The 7500-nt window shown below is 41.2% G+C and overlaps 1 protein-coding gene and 1 long non-coding RNA gene across 3 annotated transcripts in view; one reads left to right on the plus strand and one right to left on the minus strand.

The window, feature by feature from the left end:
- Positions 1–1030, plus strand: part of LOC138039566 (MOB-like protein phocein) — a 98019-nt gene extending 96989 nt beyond the window's left edge. For both annotated transcript variants that reach the window (XM_068885525.1, XM_068885523.1), the window contains exon 7: positions 1–1030. This exon is cut by the window's left edge and continues 825 nt beyond it. The gene's annotated coding sequence lies outside the window, so the exon portion shown is untranslated.
- Positions 828–4893, minus strand: LOC138040012 (uncharacterized). Its single transcript, XR_011130677.1, has 2 exons — positions 4013–4893; positions 828–1621 (listed from the first exon to the last, which is right to left on the minus strand). It is a non-coding gene; the product is annotated as an uncharacterized lncRNA (long non-coding RNA).
- Between the last annotated feature and the right edge of the window lie 2607 nt (positions 4894–7500).

Here is a 7500-nt window from a genome sequence, read left to right on the forward strand (position 1 = left end):
TAGGTAGCGCACGCGTAATCAACGTCAAGTGTACCTTCCTATCTCGTCACCAGAGCTCTTATCTTTTGCAAACATATTATAACCCGAGGTACTGGTGACGAGAATGAACACGATAATGTGAACAGGCATCATGTAAACACGATAAGAAATCAACTAGCCGTCCCGGTATGGAACTCACGGCGGGGTGAGTTCACTCATGTAAACATCCCCTAACGTGAGCTTAAATGTTTCTGATAAAATGAGCGCCTTCTCCCGGCCTTCGTTTCACACTAGAAAAATACTGTTGCATTTCTGCTAAAGCGAAGACATAGTTCACGGCACTTATGAATATAAATAAGACACCACAGGGTTCGGTTGTTCGAAAGCCGATTAACTTAATCAAGTGAATGAAGGGGTAGTTTCTAAAGAAACTGTGGTGCTGCGTCGGTGGGGAAGTAGTATACAAAAATTTGGTTTTATCAACGGAGTTGATAATGTAAATTGGCCACTGTGCAGAGATTCTAAAAGCTAACTTAATCAAGGATTAGCGTAAACGTTGGTTTAAAATTTTCAACTTTTCAGTGCAAGTTTCTTTTGGTTATTTTTCGTTTTCAAGATTGACTTCCTCTAAAATGTAAAATTTTGCCAAATATCAGCGTTGTACAACATTTGGGAGAAGAAAAATAAACTCCTTGGTAATCTTTTAATCTGGGATAAGCGTTAATCGGCTTTCGAACAACTGGGCCCTGGGCCCGGTTGTTCGAAAGCCGATTAACTTAATCCAGGATTAGCGTAAACTTTTGTTTCATGCTTTCAACTTTTTGTTTTTGAAAATTGACTTCTTCAAATGTAAAGTTTTGCCGAATATCAGCGTTGAACAGCATTTGGCAGTAGAAAAATAAACTCCTTGGTTAATCTTTAATAAGGGATTAGCGTTAATTTGCTTTGAACAACCAGGCCCAGGAGCTCATGTAGACACCTGAAGATCTACTACATGTACGTCGACGTCGGCGAAAAAGGGAATTAAAAGTTCACGTTTTTCAAGCCTCTATGTTATTGTCCCATTTTCTTAATTAACTCACACGGACCATCGGAAAAAAAAGGAATTGCCTGGGGCTCGTCAACTGTCGTTCAAAATCGGGAAAAGGGAGTCAAAGGAGCAGGTCGTAACTGCAGTTAAGAAAAAAGTTCTATACGTGCAACCGGCGAAAATTGATGCCTCGTAAACGGAACCGTGACTTCCTTGCAATTGATTTAGTACATCACCATTCAAACGACAAACTTATTGCTTTGGAGATCTTCCAACGCTGTTGTCTTTTCACCATTGGCCACGCCTTTCTCTTCCGGAACATTGACAACCTCGGGCATATTTAGGTGAAAACTGCCTCCTTCGCTATGCTTGTTTTGAGTGTTCCTCTTCACTGACTGCTTTCGTTGCTGAAATCTATTCGTCAATAATGCGTACAAGCACATCAGTATAGGCGAAATAACTTCAAACGTGAGGGCGAGTTAACTTCAATGTGGGCGAATTGGCTTTCGGGCGAGTTTTACTTGTAGGCGAAGCGACCGGTTACCTTTCTGGGGAGGTCTATCTTTTTCGCTCTTAGTTTCTTGAATTGTCCTTTTTTTTGCCAGTGAAGATCTGTCATAAATTGAAGCTGAATTAGATAGGGAATATGGAATGTTGTGGAATTGTAGAGGCCACAGACCAGCGGGACACATTGTCCATTCAGGACCTACAATAGATAAACTCCACAGGAGTTTTAGTAGCTCAATGGGTAAAATATCCGACCGGTGTTACGGAGGTCCTAGGTTCGAATCCTGCCTATTACCCTGATTTTTCCTAGTTGACCTTTCGCCCGTTGCCAAGCAACTTGTATCCTATTGGGGAGCAGTGTTGGCGCAGTGGTGAGAGCACTCGCTTCGGAAGATACGTGGTGTATTTGTCATTTAGTGGTTATCTATTGTTTAAAATTATCTAAACACGGTAAAACCTACAGGATTAGGATTAGGGTTAGCGTTAGGGTTATTGTATAATTACTGAAGGGTTTACCTTGTTTAAAAAAAATTAAACAATAAAAAAAAAATACGCTAAGTACCCACCCGCTCTTCCCGTGCACCGTTCGATTACCAGACTCCGCGCCACATGTGGGTTGAGTTTGTTGGTTTTCTTCTCTGCTCCGAGAGGTTTTTTCCCCGGTACTGCGGTTTTTCCCTCTCATCAAAACCCAACATTTGATTGGATTTGATTTGAGTTAATTTTTGTATGCAGTGGTCCCAATCAGAAGAATTGACACTTAAAAAATAAAGTTCATCCAGTCATTCTTTCGCTTAGTCGGTCGAGAGTAGCCAGCGAACGCAGACGTATTTCCGGTGGTCGTTTCGAGTGCGACCGTAAAAAAAACAGTTGCGAAAAAAAATGGTGATACGCCCTCAATCACTTTCGTATTTCGCGGAGGTTTCTTTTTTTGTCGCTCAACAGTGTTTTTTCTCTCTGGCTCCGACTGATCGTAGTGTGGTGTTAGGAGACCCGTAGCTTCCCAAGAATTTTTTGAAGTACTTAGCCTGAGAGAGAGCGTGGAGGTGGTCTAGAAATTTAAAATGACATGCGGTTGCGAAAATTGGTCGTTTTTGAAATATCAATATTCAGCTTGATAGTGAGGCAGGGAGGACAAAAACAATGAAAACAAGTTGCAATGAATGTGAAGGATATTAGCATATCATCCACTTTCTTGTCTTTGTCCTCTAAACCTCTCTTTCAAGCTGAATTTTAATATATCGAAAGAGGCCTATTCACATATATAGGAGACATGCGGCGTCCATCCTGGTCAGTTCATTGCCTTGTTAAAAATGGTAACGGTCCCTCAATTTTTGCATAGTTGTTTCACTGCTTATCAAAGCCGATTTGCGTCATAGTCGTTTCGCCTCAAGTCTATTTAGTGTATTATTCTAACTTTTTTATGGTTCGATTTGACATTGTCTTGAATTGTTTGTGTTATAACGGTTGGTGACCACCAACCTCGTTCCCAGGGTCTCTCATCTTAACACCTGAGGCGAGCGAGGAGAGACCCTGGTAGGGTCTGGTCACGTGTCTCCCAGAATCTGGGAGATGACAATTTATCCAATGAAGGGAGGGGCGGCTTAGTAAGAATTTTGTCTATACTGAGACTACGGGATTGCGGAATGTGTTGTCACCAAAACAAACCAAGTATCACGTGCTGCGGTATGTGAACATATGTTCTTCTGCGGCTATGTCCGGCGATAATAGTTTGCAAACGCCGAAGAAAACATGCATCGTCTGTCATAAGTTGCTGTAGATTGTGCGGTTGAGTCAACGACGTTTTACATTTTTCAACTTTTGGATTAAAGTTAGAATAAATATTATGCGAAATTGCAGCCTGAAGGCTACTGTAAAACATCGCGGGTAGTGGCGGAGTCGCAGCGCGAAGCTATTAGCCTCGCTTTGAATTCGACAAAGCTCAGCGCGACAAATTCCTTGTTTAGAGAGGACCCCTCCCTAGTGTTTTCAATTGTCACGGAAGTGCGTGACCAGACCCTACCAGGGTCTCTCCTCGCTCGAGAGACCCTGGGAACGAGGTTGGGTGACCACTTTTTCCCCATTTCGAAAATGAAAAAAAAAAAACACAAGGTGTTTTCATCATCAGACACACTTCAAAATACAATTACTATTAATTGAGAAGGTTACGTTTCACTCGATCAAACTTCAAAACTATTTTACTTGGCTTATGTATTTGAAACGTTAAAAAGTGACTGATTTTATTACCGTCTCTCGAGTTCTCAGGCCAGAGTTATTGCTTGGATCTTCGAACTTTGATTTTCGCAAGGTCACAACGCTGTGACTGTACTATTTATGATTCCAACGCATAATTCATTCGACCTTGTTTTCAGATAGCAAAAGCAAAACTTAAAACGACTGAAACAAAGGGAGACTCGAACAGAACGTGCGGGAAACTGGCTGTGACCATACGAATCCCATAAACGATGGGTTAAATGCACTGTCTGCGAATCCTACCTTAATCAAGTTCTGAACGCCGGGCCAAGTAAAGATCATTTGATTTGGAAAGCTGGCATTGCTCCTGAAATTATATGCTCTCCGGCAAACTCTTTAAAGGATCTTTGAGATTTACTTGGAGGATTCGAAAGGACAACAATGTCAAGCATAAGAAAATGATTTGTATTTTAAAAAGTGGTAATGGTTATTGTTTTCCTGCGGAGTTTTAAAACAATGAGATATTTGCTAGAAATGTTGGTAGTCTGAGCAACGCCATTGATTAATACATATGAGTTTGGCCGAATGCTAAGGAATAACACATGCATGCCACCCTGCAAGTTATAACGACTTCTATATCTCCAACTCAGTCATCACCGAAATCGATGGACCGCAGGAGACATAGAGAGAAAGACGACATTTACAAAGATTTGTTTTAGAGGCAGCATTGGTGATCCTGTGCTCTTCCCTGCCAGAACAGGTCTCTTTTCTTTTGTGTTCCCTGGGCTGACGAGTACGGGAAAAGAGACCTCTGCCATGAGTCGAAACTCACTGTGTTGAGCATCCGCGGATTTTACTGAGCGATCGAATCCTCCTCACGTGATACTTCACGTAACAACAGCGGAATTACTGTTAAGAAAACACAGAGGGCTCAAGTCACAGGCAGCAACGTATCATGGGGCATACGGTTTGAAGTGCCGCATCCAAGGTTTTGTACAGCGGTTGGATCAAAGTGGGTCTCGTGCAAGTCAGCCCAGCGAACGCAAAAGAGAAGGGACCTCTACTGGATTAGATGCAGACTGAGACGAATCTAGGAACTAAACAAAGAATTATAATGCCTTCTCTTTCGCGCCATTTTTAAGACCGTGTAGTTTCTGGCACATACATAAAACTCGCTGTATATGTTCAACGCTCGGAGATATTTTTTTTTTAGCTTCTAGCTACTCTGAAATCCGAGGGTAAACAAAGTGATTATTATTATTAATTATTATTATTATATTATTATTATTATTATTATTATTATTATATTATTATTATTATTATTATTATAGAAAATATCCTGCAAAGGTTGGTCAAGACAACGTGAAGATAGACGTTGTTGCAATATTTCGGCTGGCCAACACCAGCCTTCTTCAGGTTGGTGTTGGCCAGCCGAAATATTGCAACAACGCCTATCTTCACGTTGTCTTGACCAACCTTTGCAGGATATTTTCTATTTTAAAGTTTTTTTTTTTTTTTTTTTTTGGTGTGGTCACGATCTATTTTGATCCAACGTAGAGCAAGTTTTGATCGTACACGGTTTTTGCAGTGGTTTAATCCTTAAAAAGTTATTATTATTATATTATTATTATTATTATTATTATTATTATTATTATTATTATTATTAATTATTATTATTATTACAGCTCCATGGTTACGAGAAGCCGCTGTGGCATGTACATGAAATGACCGTACCTCAACGGGTGGAGTTAATTTGACCTCGGACCCAAGCTCCGTGTCCTCCTCGGTAATCAGCAGCTGTTAAAGTCATCAGCTATCGTGGAATCTGAAGCAGAAAATGCTCATTTCCAGCCAAGTGCGTGCATAGGCAACTCAAGTTCGCGTCACTAGAGAGCGTGTAATAATTATTTACTAGTGGGAAGATGACCTTTGAGTGCAAGCGGTGTTGCGTTACAGTTGGCCGTTGAGAATTTAAACGCGTTCAGGAGCTCCCGGACGCGTTATAAGACTTGGTATGGGAAATAAAATCCCGTCGATTATAGAGCCTAAAAACCCTCAACTTAATGTTCATTCAATAAAATGAATAAAAATGACTCACCTCTGGTGTATTCTTGTGCATTTTGAAGCTTTATATTGTTACCGTTCGGGAATTTCGTGTTTTCAATGTTCTAAGACGAAGTCAAGGCTGCACACTAAGATTTCGACCGTTGTCAGCTCAGAGGCGGTTTGCGCCTCGAAAAGCCATCCCAGCCGCGATTTTTCACGCAAAGCTAAAGCCCCATCATTTGCGAACCTCGGTGAATGTTTCGTCGTCAACTGGTGCGTGGGGATTTAAATTAATTCTCAACGGCCGCCGGTAACGCAACACCGCTTGCACTCAAAGGTCATCTTCCCAGTAGTAATTAATTATTACACGCTCTCTAGTGAAGCGAACTTGGGCTGCCTATGAAGGGATAACAATATGCCCATATGTACCGTTTAAATTCCAAAATACGTTTAACAACTGTATGTTTAAGTGGTTTTGAACTATATTCTCGTTGGGTGCCTCTGAGTAGCGGACATATTTCTGAAAGCACCGGACGTGACAGTTTTTTGCGCCACAAGGCGCGTGCTACATACTGGGTTCTGGGGAAATTTTTTTAATAGAACACTCAGAAACGCTGTTTCCAGTGTTTCTGGAACCCAAGAATCAGTTTCTCAGGTAAGGCTGAAGTTCACTCAAATTCTTTTAAAGAAGTAAGTAAAAAAATATAACAATAAAGAATGAAACAAACCCCACAAATATCGGCATGCATGAAAGTACCGGACATGGAATGGCAAGTGACCGGACGAAACAACGATCGTTTTGCCAGCGCGCGGTCAAATTCAAATGGACCAATAAGAGTTGAGGCTGAAACCATCTTGCGAGTTTCCGTTGTCGCCAGCCCGGTCACAAGCCTCTGAGGAAAGCCGAAGAGGTGAATTTTAAGGCAAAGTTTTCGTTCGTCACGAGTCTTTCGGCCGCCGAAACACACGTATTTGGAGTGAAATTTATTGGGCTTTATGGAACTGTTGTTTTTATTGCGATTCGGGACTTTTCCTGTTGAGGAGAAAACGATTTGTGGAGTGAGGTCTGGCCAGCGATGGATGGAGTGGTCGGCCTTCCTATTATTTTAGTAACGGCCTTCCGGATAACTTCACTAAACGGCGTCAGAATGGCTCTAAACTCGGCAAAAGAGACAAGTTCGTCACACATTTGAGGTAGGAAAACTTTATTTCAAATGAGATAGTTATTTGCACAATTTTTTTACGATCGGTGATTTACAATACAATAGGCCGTTTCCGAGTTCATGTATGCCTCCTCTTCAAAGCGAGTCTAAGTGCGAAGTTTTGTGATGGAAATTAGTTCTACTTTACATAAGAATGAAAACTAATTTTCATAAAAACTTCGCACTCAGACTCGCTTTGAAGAGGAGGCAGACATGAAATAGGAAATGGCCTATTCTCTATATACACAAACTGTCGCATACACCACGTATTTTCAGCTTGGGGAGCCTGTGCCTGCACTAACTCGCTTCTAGTTTCTGGCCCCTGCCACCTCCACTTTTTCCACAGTCCACAGATTGAGACTATTGTTTTTAGATTGCGTCTGATTTTCTTTTTGCTTTTTTCTTTTAACTCCGACCGAACGACCGACCCAAAATTTGGAAACGTATTCGACGGTAAACGGAGACAAAATGGAGACGGCCTTAATTTAAATTATTCTCCCTTTGGTAAAACCGATTCTGCGTACAAAAGAAATATTGTTATAT

Source organism: Montipora capricornis, chromosome 1, assembly GCF_036669925.1.
Source record: "Montipora capricornis isolate CH-2021 chromosome 1, ASM3666992v2, whole genome shotgun sequence".
In the NCBI taxonomy this organism is placed as follows: Eukaryota; Metazoa; Cnidaria; class Anthozoa; order Scleractinia; family Acroporidae; genus Montipora; species Montipora capricornis.